The following is a 23,194-nucleotide window of genomic DNA, read 5'->3' as shown; positions in this document are numbered from 1 at the left end:
GTCTTCTCTTACTCAGACTGAACAAACCCTGTTCCCGGAGTCCCTCCTTATAGGGCCTATCCCGCAGGCCCCTGATCATATGGGTGGCCCTTCTCTGTACCCTTTCGAGCTTTCCACATCCTTCTTGAAGTGCGGTGCCCAGAACTGGACACAGTACTCCAGCTGTGGCCTCACAAATTCCAAGTAGAGGGGGAGGAGCACCTCTCTGGATCCATTGGTAACACATCGGCTGATGCATGCCAGAGTCCTATTTGCCCTGCTGGCAACCTCATCGCACTGTTGGCTCATATTCATCTTCTAATCAATTGTCACACCCAGGTCCATTTCAGATGCAGAGTCAGCCAGTGTACCACCATCCATCATATAGTTATGGTGAAGTTCCTTTCTACCCAGATGAAGGACCCAGCACATGTCCCTAATGAACCTCATCTAATTGTGTTCAGCCCATAGGACCAGCCTGTCAAGGTCATCCTGGATCCTTACCCGGTCCTCAGATGTGCCCACCCAGCTTGGTGTCATCTACAAATTTAATCACTACACTTTCCACTCCCTCATTCAAGTCATTGATACAGATGTTAAAGAGCACGGGCCCAAGCACTGATCCCTGGGGGACACCACTGGAGACAGCCCTCCAGGATGAGGCCACCCTATCAATTACAACTTGCTGGGATCAGCCTCTGAGACAGCTGCCAGCCCACCTCACTATAGCCTGGTCTAGGCCAGTATCCTTCAACTTCATTGAGAGGATCTCATGGAAAACAGTATCAAAGGTGTTGCTGAAGTCTAGGTAGATGATGTCTACCTCATGTCACCCATCTCCCACCATTTTTTAAATATTATTGCCAAGGGCTCTTAGATCTCTTCTACCAGTTCCTTCAGTACCCTGGGATGAAGTTCATCAGGCCACGCTGACTTGAATTCATTCAGACCCATCAAAAGCTCTCTGACTTTTTCTCACGTTATCCCTCAGCTTGTCTTTTTCCTTATCACAACATCCTTGCTAGATGTCTGGCTGCTGGGGCGTGATCTGAGAGCCCTGGTTCTGGACTGCACCAGATGGAGTTGGAGACTGTAGGCACTGTAGCAGGGGCAGACAGGCTGAAAACCCAGTGCAGCCCTGGAAGCCATAATACAGATGCTCTGATGGAGAAGGTTGATGGTGGGAATGCAGGCAGCTGCCCTGCTCCATCAGAAGGTTTGAGTGGTTCCAGGTAATTTCTGGCTTAGCAGAAAGAGCACAGAAATACCATGGAAATGCCCTCACCTTGGCCATGGCAGAGCTATGGATGATGTTATCTGTGCCCTTCCACTCACCGAGGAGGAAAAGACTATGAAAAAGTGAAGTTTTTTGAGGCCCATATGACAGAGAAAAGAAATGCGATGCATGAAAAGGCCAAATTTAACATGAGATATCAGGAACCAGGGGAGACAGTTGAATCTTTTGTTACTGCAGTTCACACTCTTGCTAAACACTGCCATTATGGGGTTTTGAAAGAAGAACTCATAAGAGACAGGATTTGATGTAGGCTTCAGGGATGACAGCTCCTCAGCACAACTGCAGTTAGCTCCAGAACGCACGCTAGCAAAAGTCATATGAAATGTAAACATGCAAGAAACAGTAAAGAAACAGTAGTATGACTTGCATCAAATTACATTGATATACTAAAGAGACAAGACCTAAAAGGGGAAGGGACTCTCCCACTTAAGATACAATCTGAGAATATAGTGACACGAGGCAAAAATAATCACGAAACTTTACAAGAACTATGCCTCATAGGAGAAACTCGGTAGCAAACCGTAAACCATAAAAGAGATGTATCCTTAGGTCTTCATGAGATTTGCAAAGCTGGTAATATAAAATCCAGTTAGTGCCATCTCCAACGGCATTTGCTCTAACACTCCACAGCACATCCTGGTTTCTTTTGTGACAGGACCAGCTGAGGGAGGCTTTGACATACTGCCCTTGTTTCCTTGCTATGAAGAGCTGTACAAAAACCAAGGCATGTCAAAGCTGTAGTCCCTCCTCTTCACAATCCAGTAAACTTGTGTGTGTCCTGGCAGGATCTGCCAGGTTGCAGTGGAAATAAAGTTAGGGCTCTTCCCTGTAGCTTTGCTGCAGGCTGGAGAGGAGGAGGGCTCCCATGGCCCTTACAGTGAAGTCAGTTCATCATACTTAATCCTTACTTCCCTCAGAACTGGACAAGCTCTTTAAAACAATCCCAGCAGCCCTTATGCCTTACTCAGGTGATCAGCCATGGATTTGAATGTGAGTAAGGCAAAAAGAGAAGGCCTCTCCTGGCATTTTTTGTCTTGCTTGTGATCTAGAGTGACACCAAGCCTCATTGGGCTGAGGTAGCATGGAGGAAGCAACTTGAAACAAAAGGAGAAAAACTATCAAGACCTGATGGGAGGGATAAAGTGTAGTGGAAAAAAACTAACCTGGGGTGGGAGAGACTGGAATTGGAAGCTGGCAGTGGAAGGGAAAGTGTGACTGGTTTGGGGGATCAAAAAGAAATGTGGTAATGGCTGGATGACATTGGATGAGCCAGGATATAAAGAAGGCAATGGTTGTTTGCAAAATTATTAAGAACAAGTTAGACAACAACAGGTTAGACAAGTCTAGGGTGGTTTAGATAAGGATGATGCTGGTTTGAGCAGGAGGTTGGACTAGGTGACCTGAAACACATTGCAGCCCACCTTTTCTATGGCTCTATAACTAGTGTCTAGGATCAGAGATAATATCAGACTGCAGTGAGAAAGGCAGCATGCAGGGACCAGGGGTTGCATGTGGATGGGGAAGCTGGAGGTCAGGTTAGACCTGGATGAACAATGCGACTGAGACTGGGATGAGGAACCTGAAGAGTAGAGATAAGTTATTGGGACAAGGTACTGGTGACATCCATACTACACATGACTTAGGATCACAAACTATGCATAATGCCAGGAATGGTAGATTCAGGGCTGGAAAAGTGCCATTTGGGCATGCAAAGTGAAATAGGATTCTGCCCTATAGATCTTGCTGTAACACAATTTCCAGCTTCACATCATAAGTGGCTGTTTTTGACTCTTTCCATTTTTTCTTATCCCTTATAAAATGTGAAAAAGTAGCAGAACTGGATTCAGCACCTGTTTCATCAGTCACCTCCCTCCTTCAAGGTCCTGCTCTCCTGTTCATGCAGCTGAAGATCACATTAGACCACTTTCCTGCTTTACCCTGTAGGGAGATCAAGCTCAGATATCTGTCTTAAAAGGATCATTGTGGGACACAATACTGTTCTTCTTTCACTACTGTTATACTGTTTTTTATGTGTTGTTCCCTGTATGGGCCAGGAAAGAAGACAATGGCTTTGGATAGAGTGCTTAAAATAAAAAGGGTAGGGAAGTGGGGAGGAAAAAGAAGGGGGGCACTGCTTGTAGAGGCAAGGTGAGTAGAAGAAAGAAAAACAAAGCACCCTTCAACTGTATTTGCTCAGATCCCACTGACCAGGATGTGCAACTTAAGGATCAAGAACAGGGATTCCTGCACTTACAATAAAATCCTAAAACCACAGCCATTCAAATCAAGAGAGCCAGATTCAGATCCTGCTATGACTTGCTACAATACCAGCTCTGAGAAAAGGACAACAGAATCTCTTTGGATGTCCCCTACAGTCTTCTCCATTTCCCCTTCTGGAGAATGACAGTCATCTCAAGGTAGCCATAGTGGGCAAACCTGTCCTGGCTTACAAGCAGCTCCCCAAACTTCAAAGTATCACTTTAGCAACAGACTACCTAACTCCTATTCTCACCACAGCACCAGACCTTACTTTGGACCCAGGTGCCAACTGTACCGTCTCAGCAACACAGACTACTCCATCACTGGACAAAATAGCAGGAATTATAACATCTGGGGTTCAGTCACCTGCTACTTTACCGACATCCTATATGCTATTCCCTGTTAACGGTGCCAATCTGCTGTCTACATTGGATAGACAGGCCAAACCCTACATAAAAGTATGAATGAACACTGATTTGATATCAGGTCCAGAAATATGCACAAGCCTGCGACAGAACACTTTAACGTCCCAGGGCATTTCATTTCTGACCACAGAGTAGCTGTTTTTAGACAATGAAACTTAAAAAACACCCCAAAAAACAACTCAAATGGGAAATTGTGGAAAAATATATCCACAGACCAGACTGTGTAAAGTATGGTCTGACTAAGACTACAGATTCTTATCCCATTACCAGGATTAGCTTTTATAAGACATATGTCCCTCAGTGGGGTAATTGCTTTGTTTTCTCTCTCCTATACAGCTTGCCTCTCCCAGCGGTGCTCCCTCTTTTTCCCTTCTCATTCCTTTCCCTTGTTTTCTATTCACTGCTTTCTATGTAGAAGCTCTGCTTCCTGCAGTCTTAGCATCTGAAGAAATAAGCTGCTTGTTATGAAAGTTTATGCATCTTTGATTTAGTTAATCTATAAGGCACAAATCTATCCTGCCTTCTGCCTGAACTGACATAATATGGCTAACTACATCTCTCTTCAGAGAATCCAGTTATTGGTACATAACTGATGCCATAGGTGAAAAAGCCATCTGTTTAACCTGAGTGCAAAACCCCCAAGACTGGGAGGGCAGAAGGGCCATAAAGTCATTGGGAATTGTTAATAGAGGAGCCCTGATGAATAAAAGGTGGGGAAGCAGTGGCTGCAGGGAAGGAGGGAAATGGTGACCCTTACGCTTTGGATGATTTAAAATCTTTTTCTGTGAATAGTGTGGTCCCACAGATACATATATAATATTTTATCTTGAAGAAGCTGTTGAGTCCCTGCAGTCACCTACTTTTAAGCTCCCAAAAGGAAGTCTTTTCCTGAAATCAAACCCAGTTGAACTGGTGAGTGGTTATGGTTGGTAATCATGGTGCTGTAGCCCAGGAACCTGGTCTGTGCCCTTGTCCTTGGCCATGTTAAAGGCATCCATGAGTTCTTACTACTTATAATTACTGTTTCACTTGTCTTGTTGTCATCTGCACGTGTAATTTGGGAAGATTACATATATACTTTCTGATTACTAATAGAATATCTATTAGTGCTGGGTTTAGAACCAATCTCTGCAGAACCCCATTAGAAACACGTTCATCTAGTGGGAATTCCTCATTGACATCCACACCGGGGATCTGTCAAGGAGAAGGTTCTCAGTTCATGTAAGGTGTGCTGTGATATACTGTATTTTTATGGGAATATAATGTGTTACTAAATGTAAACACCTTACAGTGCATCTGTGCAGTTAACTTTCTGAGGCAAATTTATAGCCTCATTAAAAAGTGAAATCACTCTTTTTTGGTCTTGACCAGAAGCCTCATTGACAGCTCCTGTTGTTAACTCATGATAATGCAGTTTGTCATCTATATCATGTATGCTTTATTGATAAGATATACTGATACAGAATAGTGCTGCTTATGAATCAGCATGTCATATACCCTGAAGTTAAATAGCATTCAAACATCTAAGTACATTGTATCTGGGCAGTTAGATTTATCAGCCAAATTTATAATTTCATCAAAACACAAACTTTTTTTTTAGAAGTCCTCTGCTAGTAGAATTCTTGCTGTTCAGGTAATTAGGTACAGATACTGAACCGAGGATCAGAGTTATTCCCCCAAAGTAGGGGCCAAAGGCCAAGTAGCTTGGATGTTAACAATGTACCTGTGGCAGTGCACTGTGTGTGCCTGCCACTTTAAGGGCTTGGACCTAGCAGCCTCCAGGTGCCTGATGAGGGCAGTCATTCTGAGGCAAGGGCTGCCTATATAAACAAGGCAGTTTGGCTGCAGGAGGCTAGGCAGCAACATTGCCTGGCTGAGTGGCTGCTGAGAACGACCCGGAGGTAAGGGGGAGCTGCAAGGGGTTGGTAAGGAGGCTCCTGGTCCTGGGCATGACCTGAAACTGCACCCTGCCGGGAGTGGGTGGCCTGGTGGGGCTCTCAGTGGCGCGGGAGCCCCCAGGAAATGCCAGGCCAGTTATCACCCCGGTGAAAGGCGGGTCGGGGTGCCTTAACCCCTAGCTCCCACCACTGGGTGGGTAACCCTGTTTGTGGAGGGGCCCAGAGGGTGGACCCCAAGAGTGAATAAGTACAGGGCGTGGTGCTGCAGTTGCCCCTGGGAGAAAGGGGGTAGTGGCGCAGTGAGCCCGAGGATAGAGAGTGATGGGCTAGAGACCCAGCCCGAAGGAGAGAGTACACTCGACTGGCCCAAGCTGGGGCCAGGACCAAGAGGGTCAAAAGGGCCAGGGGCCCACCGTGAGGGACGCCCAAGAGCCAGGGGCCTGGTGTCCCGACTGGCCTGGAGGTGGGCCAGGGCAAGTGGCTGAAGGTCCCGGGGGGACCACGCTCGAGAGGGGAAAGTAGCTTCAGGGTGGCTAGGTAGCCTGGATGAAGGCAGAGAGGCCGCCTGATCGGAAGGATCATAGAGGGGTCCTGTATGGATGATTCTGGGGCCCAGTGTGGGGCCGGTGACTATGTGAACACCATGATGCCATCTGCGAGGCTTCGGCTGTGGTATTGGGGAGGTAGGAGCCGCAGAGAGCACCCCCTGGCATCGGGGCACTAAAATGGGTAGCCTCCTGCTTAATTGACATCCTAATTGAATCAATTAACATCAAAGGCATGGCAGGCGAGATAGGCGGGCGGATGCCCAGAGACAGGTGGGCGGGCCGTGGAGATCGGCCCCGAGGAGGCCCCCTGTCACAGTACCATTCAAACATGCCAACCCCAATTATATCCAGGCTATAGCAACTGAGTGAGTGAAGAATCCTCTCCCACCTCAGCCTGACACTATGGCCAAAAGTACTAACCAGGAGCCACAGCAGGATTGGCCCTAGAAGCCAGACTGGGTACATGGTGCTCAAGCTGCCTGAAGATATGAACCTGGCAAAGTTCATCTGGAGTTCATGCTGCTTATTTGTTGCTGTTCACACATCCTTCCCTTTGCATGCCCTGCTGTGGGTCAATCAGCTCCCTGTTGTTAAGCTTCTTTCTCCCCAGGCCCACCTCCTGCAAGCTCCTTTTGTGGCCCATTAACCCCAAAACCAGTTTAAAACTTTATTAATGTTAAAAATCATAGTTAGTTACATGGCCATATACAGTTGGAAGAGAATATAGGACCCTGCCTATCCTAGCTACATGGTATATATTTGATATATGTTCATGCAACCTAAGACATGCTGCCACCGTTAGCTGGAGTCATGCAGCCTACACTAGCCGTTGCTCCCCGTTGGGGGCCAGCCATTTTGGAGCCAGGGCCTGCCTATATAAACAGGGCAGTTTGGCTGCTGGAGGCAGGCAGCAACATTGCCTGGCCGGAGGGCTGCTGAGAACAATCTGGAGGTAAGGGAGGAGCTGTAGGGGATGGTAAGAAGGCTCCTGGTCCTGGGCATGACCTAAAACTGCACCCTGCTGGGAGTAGGTGGCCTGGTGGGGCTCTCAGTGGCGCGGGAGCCCCCAGGAAATGCCAGGCCAGTTATCACCCCAGTGAAAGGCGGGTCGGGGCACCTTAACCCCTTGCCCTCACCACCGGGTGGGTAACCCTGTGTTTGTTTGAGGGGCCCAGAGGGCGGACCCTGGGAGAAAGTGAGGGGCTTGAGACCCGACCCGGACGAGAGAGTATCCTTGACTGGCCCATGCTGGGGCCGGGGCCAGGAGGGTCAAAAGGGCCAGGGGCCCACTGCGAGGGACGCCCAAGAGCCAGGGGCCTGGGGTCCCAACTGGCCTGGAGGTGGGCCAGGGCTGGTAGCCGAAGGTCCCGGGGGGACCACACCTGAGAGGGGAAAATGGCTCTGGGGGGCTAGGTAGCCCGGATGAAGGCGGAGAGGCCGCCTGATTGGAGGGATCATAGAGGGGTCATGTTTGGATGATTCTGGGGCCCAGAGTGGGGCCGGTGAGGATATGAACATCAAGATGCCATCTGCGAGGCCTGGGCTGTGGTATTGGGGAGGATAGGAGCCGCAGAGAGCGCCCCCTGGCATCGGGGCACTAAAGTGGGCAGCCTCCTGCTTGAGTGACATCTGTAAATGAATCAATTAACACCAAGGCGTGGTGGGCGAGAAGGCGGGCGGTTGGCCCAAGAACAGGTGGGCGGGCCGTGGAGATCGGCCCCGAGGAGGCCCCCTGTCACAGTACCATTCAAACATGCCAACCCCAATTATATCCAGGCTATAGCAACTGAGTGAGTGAAGAATCCTCTCCCACCTCAGCCTGACACTATGGCCAAAAGTACTAACCAGGAGCCACAGCAGGATTGGCCCTAGAAGCCAGACTGGGTACATGGTGCTCAAGCTGCCTGAAGATATGAACCTGGCAAAGTTCATCTGGAGTTCATGCTGCTTATTTGTTGCTGTTCACACATCCTTCCCTTTGCATGCCCTGCTGTGGGTCAATCAGCTCCCTGTTGTTAAGCTTCTTTCTCCCCAGGCCCACCTCCTGCAAGCTCCTTTTGTGGCCCATTAACCCCAAAACCAGTTTAAAACTTTATTAATGTTAAAAATCATAGTTAGTTACATGGCCATATACAGTTGGAAGAGAATATAGGACCCTGCCTATCCTAGCTACATGGTATATATTTGATATATGTTCATGCAACCTAAGACATGCTGCCACCGTTAGCTGGAGTCATGCAGCCTACACTAGCCGTTAGTCAGGTAGTCTACACTAGCCTGAGCATACAGGGTTAAATTCTCTAGCCAGGGTGTGCTAGGACGAGCGGTGAGACCCTGCACGTGTTAACCACCTCAGTGCAGAACTGGAAGGTGATGAGACATTCTGAGGCTTAGCATGTCATACACAGGGTGAGAGAGTCAAAGACAACAAAAAACCTTGTCAGCTGGTGGCATGTGAAGTGGTGTTTCAATCCATCCCCTCAGTTTGACTTCTGGCCAGTGGTCTTGGGCACCTGCCTGTGTTCTTACTGGCAGTGGCCCCGTGATATGTTCAATGCACATGTCTCTTGACCATCAGATTTTATCAGGTACCGTGACTCCCCTGATTACTTTCAAGCAGTGGCAGGATACTCTGAAGGTTCTCAGGTCACTCTCATTGCTTGGGTCCCATGCTCCAAGTGCTCCAGCGATTAGGCCCTGTACTGTCGCATCATACCCCTTCACCCTCAGGGTATCAGCTAGTAGCCTGTGCTGGGACAGCTGTCACTCCTGGGCTTCAGTGAAAGCTTGCCACTGACTCGTGAAATACAGTGGAATGCAAACCCATGCAGTACCTGGCATTTCTCAACCTCTCTTCCAGAAGGCCACAGGGAGGGTGTCACATAGGAACATAAGACTGGAAGAGGACACCTGGGCTATTTAGTCTAGTTCCCATTGCTGTATTTACTGGTGCACTACCCGCTGCACCCCTCAATATTCCCTCAGAATAAAGTATATGTGTAATGACTGCAGTCACACTTTTAAAGAAATGAATTCAAGAGAGATTTCTTTTAAAAGCTGACTTCCTGCCCGTGGGGCAGGGGGCTGGACTCAATGATCTTCTGAGGTCCCTTCCGGCCCTAATGTCTATGAAATCTATTAAATCTATGAAAAGCTGTGTTTGGTTGACCAACTAAATGCAGGAATCACATGCCACACAATACACTGGCTCTGCTCAACATTCAGGCTAATCTGAAAAACCTGTGTAGGGAGCGGGACATACAGATGGATATTTGAACACAGCATTACACCTCTTGTTTAGCATTGATACTTCCTCTGTCTTGCTGCTGGGCGTGCTTAATAGCTACACTCCAGTTTTTGGTGGCAAAATGTCAGGGGAAAAAAGTGTAGTTATTGGTCAAGTAAATAAGGTAACTTTCTTCTGGGCTTTTAATCCTGTGTTGATGAAGTTTCTTGGTACATTTTCCATTGTTTTACCCAGAACTTAGGTGAGGATGACAGCTGTTTATCCATGTCAGCTCGTTATCATCTCAGCTGACATTTTTTAATATAGGAAAAACTGTATAATTAATTCTTCTGTTTTTTTGGGTTTCCCCCACATTGCAGTATTTATTAAACATTATCATCAACATGCCAAAGATTGCCAGAGATAAGTTTGTTCTCAGACAATTCAGTCCAGTGTTTTGAGACCACTGCTGATGTGTACACTACATAGGCGTATTCTATCACAAGGAGCTCTTTCTACAGGAAGCAAATACATTAGTGTTAGGATCAGCTTCTAGAAAAACCCAAATAATCTAAGACAAGGAGAAATGGATAAAAAACCCATTCCCCTTCCCCTGGCTTCCCATTATTTACCTATTTATTGTAAAATGGTACATGGGCTATTTTTCCCTACCTATACTATGATGGGCTCTACATTAACTTTCACCGCGCAGGAATGATCTGAGTGTCAATGTGGACAGTTTACAAAAAACATCAGCTCAGTGCTCAGCAGCTGTCAAAGAGGCAAATAAAATGTTAGGAATTATTAAAAAAAGGATTTGTAAACAAAACAGAAAGTACCATTATGCCCCTTTATTAAATCCATGGTATGTCTACACCTTGAATACTGTGCCCTGTTCTGATCCCTTCTTCTTCCCTTGCTTGTCGTCTCTAAATGGAGTCCTCACTCTCTAAGCTAGGTTTGTTCCTTGGATCCACATCATTATGATTTGGCAGAGGTTTTTACAGCTGGGTGCCCTTCCTGATGCTAACCCTCCGCCTTTATCCGGTCTTGGGACCAGCACTGGATGAATATACTTGCTCATCCATGACAAAGCTGTGCCCTGTTCTGGTCCCCACATGTCAACAATGATATAGAAGAACTAGAGAAGGTACAGAGAAGGACAGTAAAGATGATTAGTAGTATGGAGGGGCTTCCATATGAGAAGAGACTAAAAAAGTAGGCCTATTCGGTTTAGAAAAGAGATGCTTGAGGGAGGACCTGATAAGGATTTACAAAATAATAAATTATGAAGAGAATGTAAATAGGGATTTATTATTATTATCTCTCAGTGCAACAACTAAGGATCACAAAATGAAACTATTAGATAACAAGAAGAAGGGTTTTTTTTCCACACAATGTGAAATTCAAGTGTGGGACTCATTGCTACAGGATATTGTGGGAACTGACAGTTTAGCCAGATTCCAACATGGATTGGACAAATCCTTGAAAGAAAGTTTCATCAGTGGCTATTGAGCATGGGAGTTAGAGGTACAGCCTCTGAATCCAAACTTCCTAGATCTTAAACGGTGGAAGTTGCAGGTGATAAAGGAACAGTGGAAAAAAAAACAAACACTGGCCATACCTTGCTCACTGCATTTCAGTATCCATTCTCTGTCATGGTGTGATACAGGATACTGGGCAAGATGGTCCTATGGTCTGACCCTGTAAAATTGCAGTTCTTATGTTTTTAAGTTCCTATCATATAATAAAGATATATATGAAGCACAGCTAAATAGATCCTTGCTTAATGTTGGAATTCCTATAATATGCATTTCTCTCCAGGTGTCAGGAATCTTTCTCTCCTTCAGTAGCTGATTAAAAATGTTTCAATTTACCCTCCCCATCCCCTTCCCACAAAAGTAACAAACACCTTTAGTACTAACCACAACAATATTAAATTTTTTTTTTCAGCTTCATCCTCCCTCCTCCCTGTGTTCCTCAACAGTCCCTGGAAATATACCATTCTCTCTCTCCTGTCGTCCCTCAAATCACCATTTCCCCCAGTAAAGTCAGTCTTTCCAGTGTGGTGTACTCCGTCATGGAGGTTTGTTGACTGACACTTTGGGTGAAATTATGGCATTACATACGGATTTGAATGACTAACTCTGAAGGTGCCATATATCAAGCTAATCTTATATGCAGAAAGTCCTCTCTTGTTATTCAGTTTCACAGGAGCTCTCTTGTAATTCATTATTTTTAAAAATCTTCATTCCACATGTCCTGTTTCCTGTCTTCATTCAGTAAGGTCCTCCCTCTTTCTTTCCTTCTTACTTCATCCTTTCCTTCTTTTAAAAGTTTGCCAGTATGATTCTGTTTTGTGCCTCGGTGTGTTTCTGAAACTGCTTGTGCTTCAGAGTCATCTTCTAAAAGTTTTAATCTGATGATAACTTTGACTTTCAGCATTCTCCTTTATGTTGCACTGCTGCCTTCTCCTGTAAACATTAACTTAAATGGAGAGCCCCATCTGTATTTTACTTTTGCTTCATTGAGGCAGATGGTAATCTTTTTCAATTCTTTTCTTTTCTTTAGAGTGGTGTATGCTATATTTTGGAAAATGTGTACTCTTTGTCCACCCAGCTTAACTTCACATAGCTCTCTATATCTTCTCATAATCTGATCTTTATTTTCAAAATAATATACATGTCATCATTGCTGGTATCCTCCTCAGGCATTATTAATGTGGTGTCAGTGTTAAAGTCTCAGGAACTGTCATGCCATCAAAAAGTCACAGCCAGGAGATCCTAACATCAATCGTGTCTTAAACAACGTGACAGGTTTTCTTTGTGGCAAAGATCCAACCAGATATATTGCCTACAAGCATGGCTTGAACATATTTTGGCTTAACAGGAATATCAGCGCAGGTGTTAACTCGCTTGTGCCTGTGACAAGGTAGTTGGCACAACACCTAAGCTTCTACAAAGCCCCCATACTTTCCAATTTTCCTTTTATACAGTGGTCGAAACAAATGATGTATTACGTAACAGCTGTATTTTGAATATCCTAAAGTGTCCTGTACTATGGGCTTGTTTCACATCCTGATCTGGTTGTTGCTGTTCTAGCCTTATCATCCTAGAACTGGACTATCCTGTACCTTGTACGGCCATCTCTCCTTCCATCTGGCCCATGTGCCAAGTTTTGCTTACATAAGGAGTTCATGCATTGGTTAGGTTTGTTGGTCAGGCCCACTCTGGCCAATACTTTACGAAGCCTTTGTGTGAGTAGTATATATTGACTACTGCAGCTCATCTCCCTGCATGGTTCAGGGCTGCACTGTCCCTCTGGCTCTTGGATCCAGCTTATAACCCCTGGGTTCCTCCCCTTCCGGGCAGGTGCTTTGACTGGCGACAGGTATGTCCCGTCAGCCTCCAGAGCAGCTTACTGCTCTTTCTCTGATCAAATTGTAGTAGTGCCCTTGCTGCCTAGCCAGGGCTTTGCCATATTGTTTTATTTCTAGGCAACTAGCCCTGCAGTAAGCACTTGTAGCCTAAGCGTCTCTAGCTGCCTGCTCCCATGCGGCTAGCCCAGAATCCTCCATCTTTCCCCACCTACTGGACACACTTCTTACTTAAAGTAACAGGAGGCCCTGGCTCCCTGTTACACAGGGGTTCAAACAGGGTGGAATAGTCACATTTATGTGTCTAATAGGTAGAATAGATCCTTAGAGTGAATATACCTGCTCAGATATTATTCACTGGCTTCCAAGTATTTACCCCTCCTAGAAGGTGAAAAGGCTTTGAACAACAAGAACTGTTCTGCCTCCACCACTGAAGTTCTTTCTAAGTCACTAATGCACAGGGCAGTGCTCAGTCGTTCAGTCACAGCACCTGGTAATAAGCTCTTTTGTCAAGCTCAGGGCATTGCAACATTCTAGGATAGTCTACCTTTGGACACAGAAAGAACTAAACAAATAAGTGAAATTTTGATAGCAGTTGCTTCTTTTATCATTTGGATATGCTTTTTACTGTCACATCTTATTTAGAAACTTACCATCACTTACTTCATGCGCACAGCATGCACTGTTTCTCATGCATTTGCCATCTCTCCTGGGACCACGTCACTCTGAATCCCTCAGACTGTTGGATGGAGACAGTCAATGGGATGGGCAAGTCGAAATTACCTTTGCCAATGGGTGGGGCAGAGTCGTGGATGATGGGCGGGATCTCTTTTTGAAGGTGGTCATCTGGTCATAAAGGACTTCAAGTGTCCCAGGGCCAGAAAAAGAGTAAGCAATGTGAAGTGTGACCCTGTAGACTGGACGGGTGTGCACTGCCCTGGGAAGCTAGAACCCATTTCTAGTCTCTATGCCTAGCATCACCAGCACTCCTGGGGAAGGCCTTTCTCCATCACCCCCACCCACCTGCTTATGCCTTCAAACAGACAACCCAGAAATGTGGCAGTGAATCTGTTCCTAGGGTTCCCCAAGCTGCCACTCTCAAACACACTGAAACCCAAGAACTGGGGCCTGCCCATGGGAGCTCATGGGACATCTCACCACTTGATTTCTGTGTGCATGCAACAGGTGAGCGAGGTGCTCTTAGCACCACCCTCCCTGGGATTGTTAGGAACACTGTGCAGACTTACCTTCAGAAAGGAAGAGCCCAGGGGAAATGAGCATGTCACCAATTGTTTCCTCCAGATACCAGCTCTCCCCCTCTCTCCCTTGGCAGGTGTATTAGACGTGACAGAATCATGAGTGAAAAGTAGAAGAAACCTACCCTCTACTTAAGGGTTATATTTCCCTAGTACTGCCTTCCCGGGGAAAGAACTGTAACCTCCAGCCTGAGAGAATGAGCTTCTCCACCTGGAGTGAAGGATCAACTGGAAATGACAGTCAATATATATCGCTCACACAAAGGCTTTGCAAAAGTATCGACCCTGCTGCCTTTGGCGACACTTCTGGAGATGGTGGATCTCTTCCATGCCAATCTAACAGTCATGTTCCTTTCCTTCCAGCATCCACCCCACACCAACCTTCAGCACACCAGGTGCTTGTTTTCTTCTGTATTATCCTGGGGACACTTCTGTGCCTTGTCCTGATCTTTTTGGGGGTACTGGTGCAAAGGATCAGAGTACTGGACAGAGGTGAGTCCCTAATGGTCCAAGTGTGTAGAAATGTCTCTTGAAATGGCAGGGGGAGCTGCAGGGCATAAAGGATGAGGGACACTGACACAACTGAGCGAGGGGAAGGAAGTCGCATGATAGTTTCTGTTAAATGAGCAATGCAGTTTGAGTGCAATTATCAATATGAGTGAGGAGAAAAAGAATGGAAAGGGACCCAAGGTGACTTGAAATATGGTGGAAAAGTGTAAGACAGCAGTGACCAACTCTTTTGGCAGGATTCCACAAGTTCAGCTCCCCCCTTTCTGAATATTACCTTGATTCCTGCCCTGCAGAGGTGAACCTGATAGAGTTTGTGCCCTGGTGCATTGGTCTGGAGACAGGGGGGACTTGAGACACCAGCTGCGTAGAACCAAGAGCCAGATTAAGCCTTCCCTAACCCTATGGTTTTATAACGCAAGGATTCAAAGTCCTGAATTTGGCTGTAGCTACAGGGCCAGAGAAGGGTTAGACTGGTTCTTGGTGGTGACACCTCCTTTCACATCAGCATCCCGCTCTTGGAGCTCCTATGCCACACATGGCACAGAAGTGGCACAGTGCTACTTGTTGCCTGCATGCTGCAGGTTGGCCCTGTGAAGGTATAAAGGACAAGATCTGAGGAAAGGTATTTGAAAGAAAGATAGTCCATGTAAGAGGCACCATGGGGAGGAAATATGCTGGGGAGGGGCAGAGGGTGATTCTATATATTGTACTCATGCCAGATGCTATGTCTATAAAAAGCTGCAGGCAGACAGTAATTGTTATCCCTATTTGGCAGGTAAAATATGAATGCCAGAATGGGTGCCTCACAGGAAAATAACCAAGAATAATGGGAGGGAGGTGAACAGTGAAATGTCAGGCTGACTTGGCAGGGGGATTTTGTGACAGTGAAATAGCTCATGGGACCATTTCCAAGTCAGTGGAATCACCTGGGACATTTAAATGAAGTCTGAGCAAAGGAGCAGACCTGTGTTGTAGGGATCAACCCTGTTCTGGTACACAGGAGACTGGCTAGATGATCTAGGAAGATTTCCTGTCACCTGTTTCCATGACCCTGTGTGAACCGTGCCCCTTGTTTTCAGGGTCCAGAAAATCTCAAGACTCCTTCTCTGAGGACACATACAAGCACATTTATTTTAACTCCAAGAGGAAAAAGCTCAAGGTGTTTGGCCACTCAGGCTCAGGTCTGTATGTCATTCTAGAAAGCAAATATCCCAGACACTTTCCATCTTGAGGCCCTGACCAAGGTCTAAATTTCCCCAGCTTTCACACCATTGAGCCTGGAAATGCTGTGGATATCAGGCAAATGGTGACACCAGGAAACCATTGGATTCTTGTGAACAGTCTCCATCCCCACCAGAATGTGCTCGTTTCAGCTCTAGGGAGAGTTTCTCTTGCCCTCTGCATACAACAGCCTTGGGGGGCGGATTCTGATCTGTGTATTAGGCATCTACGTCCACTTGCAGGCCTAAGAAGTGGCATAGAGCCTGGCCCTTGGAGTACAACTACATATGGGTCAGGACGTTAATTATATCTAGGACCAAACAAAATGACCCTGGGTGAATAGCTGTGGAGCACCGGAATAAGGGGCAGTCTGGGCCCCTCCTCCCACTGCAGTCACTGTTCCATATTGCATGTGTTGGCCGGCAGTTAGTACAGCAGAGTTCACATGGATAACATGCCATTTCTTATCTCTCCAGTCTCCTATTCAGAAGACGCTGTGATAAAACTGCAGTATTACACTGGGGCTGGCAAGGAGGGAAATGGCTCTGGATCAGCACAAGGTAACAGAGGAAGGGGGGACACAGAGAAAGATACAGAGATCCAAACCCAAGTGGAGAATTCTTTAGCTTCTACTGCATTTTCTATAAACACAACCATTTCCTCTCCCTCTCTTCTATACTCCAGTCAGGCAGTGGAATTGGATCAGGGTTAACCAGACTTTCAAAGTTTTCTGTCAAAACTGCCTGATGGAAATGGTTGATCAGACCTGGGCACTCCCTGTGTGTTGAGTAACAGTGCTTCCTGCAGGCAATGACTTGGAGGGTCTACGTAAGAGAGATGTACGTGGCATGGAGGAACTGGAATTTCCTGGAAGGTGCTTGTCACTAAACAAAACCCAGTCTCTGCCCAGAATCTCGCCCCATTGTTGCCCTGGCATGAGCAAAGAGTTAAAATGACATCTATTTTAGAAGAGCCGCACTTAGAGAGTTTGGTTGGATCCATGAAGGTTGGATCTAGGGCAGCAGCTTCGGTCTTTCATTGTGTCCAGCGCTAGCTGAGCAACAGCACAGAACTTGATTCCACAGGAAAGCATGACACAGGTACTATCACCACCAGGTGCTATAGGATGCTGCTCTAAGTATGAGATTTATTAAGAAATAAAGTTGTCCGACTTCAGTTCTCCCTTGACCACTTTGTGAAGTTTGCTATAGACTCCATGACAAACAGCCCTAACATAACATGACAAACATCAGGTAATAGTTAAGGAATGAAAAACTGTCTGGTGAAAGGGGCTTATTGAAAAGAAGCTAAGTGTGGGGTGTACTTTTCCAAAAGGAGCTTTCCCTGGCGTTTTCTCACTTGATTACGATACTAGACAGGGGCCTGGATTGAAAAACGTTTCTCTCATTCCATGTGAGGAATGAATCCATCTCCTAAATCCAATGTTAGTCTCTTAAAAACTTAATAAAATATTTTCTGTCTCAATGTGCTGATTTTCCTTTCTGGGTTTGATCCTGGAAGGGGCTGGACATCATCTATCCCAGCGTGGTTCTCCTGCTCAGCCTCTTTGTGGATCAAATCAAATGAACATAAGGGTGTGAGGAAGGTTTCCCATTTGGAATCCCTCTGTGTAGCCAGTTGTAATTCCAAAGTTGTATGGAGGAGACCAGAAGCGAAAAGCATCTGTTATTCTAGCTCAGGATAGAGGCACATGGTCTGAGCAGTGGGGCTTCTTGTGAGCGTGGAATATTATAATGAGGAAACAATGGGTGGTGGTAGTTGGAGATGCCCTTCTGCGGGGAATGGAAGGATCCATCTCCTGGCCTGACCTGTTGTCTTGGGAGGTCTGCTGCTTGCCAAGAGCCCAGATGCCACAGAAGAAATCCTGAGACTCATCTGATGCTTTAACTACCACCTCATGCTGCTCATCCATGTGGGCACCAGTGATACTACCAGGGATGACCCTGAGCAGATCAAGAGTGACTACAGGGCTCTGAGTGCAAGGGAGAAGGGGCTGGGGTCACAGGTCAAGTTCTCCTCAATCCTTCTGGTTAAGGGGAAGGGCCCTGGCAGGAGCAGGCACTTCCTGCAGAACACTGAATAGCTGTGCAGGTGGTGTCACCAGCAGGGATTCGGGTTCTTTGACCATGGGATGTTGTTTCAAGAAGAAGGATTGCTGCAAAGGCACAGGATCTACCAGATGAAGAGAGGGATGAGCATCTTTGCAGACAGGCTCATTAACTTAGTGAGAAGGGCTTCAAATTAGGTTCTCTTGGGGATAGAGAACAAAGCCTTGAGGCAAGTGGGGAAGTGGAGGACCTGGAGAAAGCAGAAGCAGGAGGGGGCAACAGGGGAAGCCTCATTCTTCCTGAGAAAGTAGGGCAATCAACTAGTCACCTCAGTTGCCTGTGCATGAATATATGAAGCCTTGGAAACAAGCAGGAAGAATTGGAAGTCCTTTAACAGTCACAGACCTATGAACTTCTAGAATAACAGAGACACGCTGGGATAGCTCGCATGACTAGAGCACTGTCATAGATGGGTACAACCTGTTCAGGAAGGACAGGCAGGGGAGAAGAGGAGCAGAAGTTGTGCTGTATGTAAAAGAGCTGTAGGATTGCTCAGAGCTCCTGTATAAAACTGGAGACAGGCCTGTTGAAAGTCTCTGGGTTAAGGTTAGAGGGGAGAGCAACAAAGGTGATGTTGTGTTGGGTGTCTGCTATAGACCACTAGACCTGGAGGAAGTGGTGGGTGAGGCTTTCTTCAGACAACTAGCAGAAGTTTCCAGATTACAGGCCCTGTTTCTCATGGGGGACTTCAATCACCCTGACATCTGCTGGGAGGGCAATATAGCACTGCATAGTCAACCCAGGAAGTTTTTGGAGAGCACTGGAACCAACTTCCTGGTGCAAGTGCTGGAGAGACCAACTAGGGGCTGTGCTCTCCTTGACCTGCTGCTCACAAACAAGGAAGAATCAGTGGGGATGTAGTAGTGGATGGCAATTCTGGCAGCAATAACCACAAGATGATTGAGTTCAGGATCCTGAGGAAAGGAAGGATGGAGAGAAGCAAAGTATGGACTCTGGACTTCAGAACAGCAGACTTTGACTCCTTCAGGGAACTGATGGGCAGGATCCCCTGCGAGGCCAGTGTGAGGGGGAAAGGAGTCCAGGAGAGCTGGTTGTATTTTAAAGAAACCTTACTGTGGGCACAGGAACAAACCATCCTGATGTGAAGGAAAAACAGCAAATGTGGCAAGCGATCAGCTTGGCTTAGCAGAGAACTGTTTGGTGAACTTAAGCACAGAAAGGAAGCTTATAAGAAATGGAAGCTTAGACAAACAACTAGGGAAGAGTATAAGAATATTGCTTGGACCTGCAGGGATGAAATCAAGAAAACCAAAGCACAATTAGAGTTGCAGCTAGCAACAGATGTGAAGGGTAACAAAAATAATTCCTACAAGTATGTTAACAACAGGAGTGTGGGTCCCTTACTGAATGGGGGAGGCATCCTAGTGACAGATGATGAGGAAAAGGCTGAAGTACTCAATGCCTTTTTTACCTCAGTCTTCACAAGCAAGGTCAGCTCCCAGAGTACTGCACCAGGCAGCATGGTTTGGGGAGAAGGGTAGATGTGAAGGGTAACAAAAATAATTCCTACAAGTATGTTAACAACAGGAGTGTGGGTCCCTTACTGAATGGGGGAGGCATCCTAGTGACAGATGATGAGGAAAAGGCTGAAGTACTCAATGCCTTTTTTACCTCAGTCTTCACAAGCAAGGTCAGCTCCCAGAGTACTGCACCAGGCAGCATGGTTTGGGGAGAAGGGTGGTAAAAGATCAGGTTAGGGACTATTTAGAAAAGCTGGACATGTACAAGTCCATGGGGCTGGATGGGATGCACCCAAGGGGGCTGGGGGAGATGGCTGATGTGATTGCAGAGCCACTGGACATTATCTTTGAAAACTCATGGGAATCAGGGGAGGTCCCAGATGATTGGAAAAGGGCAATTATAGTGCCCTCTTTAAGAAAGGGAAGAAGGAGGATCCAGGGAACTACAGACCAGTCAACCTCACCTCAGTCCTGAAAAAATCATGGAGCATATATTCAAGGAATCCATTTCTAAGCACTTGGAGAAGAAGGTGATTAGGAAGAGTCAGCATGGATTCACCAAGGGAAAGTCATGCCTGACCATCCTGATTATTTTCTATGACGAGATAACTGGCTCAGTGAATGTGAGAAAAGCAGTGGACATAATAAATCCTGACTTTAGTAAGATTTTTGATACTGTCTCCCACAGCATTCTGGCAAGCAAGCTGAGGAAGTATGGGTTGGAAGAATGGACTGTAAGGTGGATAGAAAGTTGACTGAATTGTCAGGCTCAGCAGGTAGTAATCAATGGCTCAGTGGCAGCTGGTATCACGTAGAGTGCCCCAGGGATCAGTCCTGGAGCTGGTTTTGTTCAATATCTTCATTAACGATCTGGAAGATGGGGTGGATTGCACCCTCAGCAAGTTTGTGGATGATACCAAGCTGGGAGGTGTAGTTGATATGCTGGAGGGTAGGGCTAGCATTCAGAAAGACCTAGATAAATTGGATGATTGGGCCAAAAGAAATCTCATGACATACAATAAGGACATGTGCAAAGTTCTGCACTTAGGACGGAAAAATCCCATGCACCAGTACAGGCTGGGGGCTGACTGGCTAAGCAGCAGCTCTGCAGAAAAGGAACTGGGGATTACAGTGGACAGTAAACTGGATATGAGTCAGCAGTGTGCCCTTGTTGCCAAGAAGGCTAACGACATACTGGGATGCATTGGTAGGAGCACTGCCAGCAGATCGAGAGATGTAACTAATCCCCTCTATTTGTCACTGGTGAGGCCACATCTGGAGTACCGTGTCCAGTTTTGGCCCCCCACTATAGAAAGGATGTGGACAAGTTGGAGAGAGTTCAGCAGAGGGCAACAAAAATGGTTTGGGAACTGGGACACATGATTTATGAGGAGAAGCTGAGGAAATTTGTTTTATTTAGTTTGGAGAAGAGAAGACTGAGGGGGGATTTGATAGCAGCCTTTAACTACCTGAAGGGTGATTGCAAAGAGGATGGAACTAGGCTGTTCTTGAGAGTGTGGGTCAGGGAGTATGGACTGGAGGTGGGTGCAGAGTGTGCAGGGACCACATAATTTATTCAAAGATACAACCTGTGGGTGTGATCCAGCCCACATAGCCGAATCATCCAGACTCTGGGGCAGGCCCAGGGTCTTGTGGGTTTCTGCTGTTCAGTCCTTACTACAGTGTGCAGACACATCAGTGATTTGACCTACATCACAAATGTCTTGTGTGTGTCACATAAATGTCTCACATATGAGATTCCTGTGCTGCTAAGGAAGGGGGAATGGGAAGAATTCTGGGCACTTACCACAATTGCTGTGTAAGTGCCACATCTCTTTGTCTCTGGTTTGCTATGTCAGCAGTAGTGGATCTCTGTTCATTACTATTAATTCCTGTCTCTATGCCAGATACCCCTTCTTTGTCTCAAGATAGTTATGATGATGCTGGACAAATTTTTGCCATGCATGGAGGTGGGACCATTGAGGTACCTGAGGTGCCTGGAGATGACTATGATGATGCCAATGAAGTTTCTGATGTGTCTGAAGATTATGATGATGTCAAAGGGGTTTGTGACCCTGAAGACCCCATTTCTGGGCACAATGATTGGGAAGACACAGGAACCGAAGAGGATAGTGACAGGAAAACAGAATCAGAGACAGGTGAGAGGCAAATGTACTGCTTCTGATGCACTCAATCTTACCCTGATGTCACCATACTCAGTACTTTGGTGAAAGACCCAGCTCCTAGAGTCCTAGCTCACAGGGCTGGGTGGGATTGGGAGAGGGCTCTAGGGCCTGATCTTGGAACCTAGGGCAGGGTGTGGTTAGTGTGGGGCCCCGAAGCTTTATCCTGGCACAAAGAGCCAGGTGGAAGTGGTGCTGGGCCCCAGGACCTAATCCCAACACATAGGGCTGGCCAGAGGCAGCTCAGGGCACTGGGTCCCAGTCTTAGCATGCAGGGCCATTATGGCCAGGCAAAGCAGCATGAGGTCCCAGTGTATGGGGCTGGATGGAAGCAGCAAATAATCTCAAGGCCCAAACTCATAGATTTCATAGACATTAGGGCTGGAAAGGACCTTGCAAGATTATCGGGTCCAGCCCCCTGCCCAAGGGGCAGGAAGTCAGCTGGGGTCAAATGATCCCAGCAAGATAGGCATCCAAGTGTTTCTTAAAAGTGTCCATAGTAGGTCCTTGCACCACCTCTGGGTGGAGTCTATTCCAGGCCCTGGTGACTCAGACAGTAAAGATGTTTTTCCTTCTGTCCGGGCTAAAATGGTCTTTCAGGAAATTTTCACTTTTGGACCTTGTCTTCCCTTGGTGTTCCCTGGTGAACAGATGTTCCCCCAGATCCTGATGCACACCCTTGTACTTATAGTTGTACTTGTACTTATATGTACTTATAGGCTGCCACCAAGTCTCCCCTGAGCCTGTGCTTTTCCAGGCTGAAGAGTCCCATGGCTCTCAGCCTCTCCTTATAAGGCCTGCTCTCTTGCCATCTAATCATGCACATGGCTCTCCTCTGGACTCTTTCAAACTTCTCCACATCCTCTTTAAACTGCAGAGCCCAGAATTGGATGCAGTACTCCAGCTGCAGCCTCACCAAGGCTGATTACAGTGTTTTTTCTTTTAAGCAAACTAACATCTGGGATTAAGTGAGAGTATTGTACTGAATGTTTTTCTCTCTCTGAATATAGAAACTGCTAAGATAATACTTGTTGTACTAATAAAGTTAGACTTTGATTTTAGGACTCTTGAGTTGTCTGAGTTTGTATTTCATGGTCCATTTAAGGGTTAATTGTGCTTTAACAATCCCTAAGCACTATCGGGTGGACAGATGGTGCTAACAGTGGTGGAGGGTCCAAGGGTTCGAACCCAGTGCGCAGAGCCAGGCAAAGGTGGCTTGGGGCCCCAAGGCCCAATCCTGGCTCACCTAAGGCCATGCAGGGCCTGATCTGGGTGTGAAGACCTGATCCTGGTACGTGGTATCAGATCTGGCCTGCAAACTGTCCCTGAACCATTCCTCTGGTCTGTGAGATAAAAATATTGAGTGCCACTGGTCTACAACACAGGTCACCCTGATCTTCATAAGT

Source organism: Alligator sinensis, unplaced genomic scaffold (assembly GCF_000455745.1).
Source record: "Alligator sinensis unplaced genomic scaffold, ASM45574v1 scaffold653_1, whole genome shotgun sequence".
Taxonomy (NCBI): Eukaryota; Metazoa; Chordata; order Crocodylia; family Alligatoridae; genus Alligator; species Alligator sinensis.
This window is presented reverse-complemented; position numbering follows the sequence as displayed.